The sequence below is a fragment of the Lepidothrix coronata genome, unplaced genomic scaffold (assembly GCF_001604755.1).
Source record: "Lepidothrix coronata isolate B3197 unplaced genomic scaffold, Lepidothrix_coronata-1.0 Scaffold918, whole genome shotgun sequence".
NCBI lineage: Eukaryota > Metazoa > Chordata > Aves > Passeriformes > Pipridae > Lepidothrix > Lepidothrix coronata.
This window is the reverse complement of record NW_016691098.1, coordinates 6,931-8,396: the sequence shown is the minus strand read 5'-3', so window position 1 is coordinate 8,396 and position 1,466 is coordinate 6,931.

Here is a 1,466-nt window from a genome sequence, read left to right as displayed (position 1 = left end):
CAGTGGCAGTGAGGGTCTCAGGACGTAGGTTTGTTTAGAGTGACCTTCTCTTAGATGGATTGCCTTACAGGGCTGACGAGCTCCATCTGCCCGGGGGGCTGGGAATCGAACCCTGACGAGCTCCATCTGCCCGGGGGGCTGGGAATCGAACCCAGGTCGCAGCGGTGAAAGTGCTGCACCCGAACCACTAGACCATTTGCGGTTGCTTGATTCTGATTAAAAGTTTGGAAATCTTGTGTCACAAGTGACAGAAATACAGTGCTGGGAAAACAGCCTTCTGGTCATGTATTCAGCTTTGCACAGGGATTTGCTTGGAAAATGAGAGGGTTTGAGGCTAGCACTGTACATTGTTCCTTGTTAGTGATCATGCCTTGAATTCAGTGACTTTATTTTGCATCTCCATGGTAATGTCATCCCTGGTACACTCAGTTCTTGCTATGCAGCAGCATAAGGGCATTGCGCTTTTAATAACATTTTAAGGCTGGTCCTTCCAGTTAACTGTCTCAAAAAATAAAGATTCTGCACTGATTTTTTCTTACATTTCTGAAAATAATCAAAATCCATTTCCCACATTATTTCTTTGAAACAAGCCTCTAGTTCCTGTTTTTGGCTCCTTTGGTGTGCTGTCCTTAAGAAGTTGCTACCGGAGCAGCACAGAAGTAGCAGATGAAACTTCAGGATGGAAACCGATCAAAATGCACTGAATTTTAGAGAGGGGTGTGTTTAAGGATAAGAAACTCATTAATTTAAGTACACTTCAGATTCCCTCTTCATGGCCCAAAACATGTATAGGACACTTCAAGGACGAAAAGAGATGGATTTTCTGATTTCTCTCTTTAATTTTTGCTCTTAGTCTTAGCAACACATCAAGGATGAGAGTATTAAGGAACATTTTTTTCATTAAGTGTAAAATGGAGATAGGTAGTGTTTGGTAAGCCCTTTATACTTGAAGAGATTTCAAGCACACTGCAGTCGTGGACACAGAAACTATGTTTTAGAGGTAATTATCAAAGTTCTGTCAACAAAGCCCAGCTTATTAACAGGAATATCCTCTGAATGACATATGTGCTGTTAAACCCTCCCAAGAATTATAAACAGTGTGAAAGAGAAGTAAGTCGTGCTGAAGTATGCGGTTTGTGACGCAATATCAGATTGTCTTCCTGCCAAGTCATCCTGGAACAGAATGTGACCAAAAATTAAGAAAAGCAAAAGCAAAAGCAAACCAGCATCAGAGACAACTTCTACATAAAGAAGTTTACAAGGACTTTTCTAGTGACTTTTACAAAAAATGGACCATGTTAATGTTAAAGTGGATTTGTAATTAGCAGGTTAAATCACATCTCTATTTATATTAGAATATTCTTGAATTTAATCCCAAAACTACAGTTGTCCAGTACCAAAGGATTGCAAGTATTCCCTTCCCTTTCCTTCCCTTCCCTTCCCTGCCCTGCCCTGCCCTGCCCTGC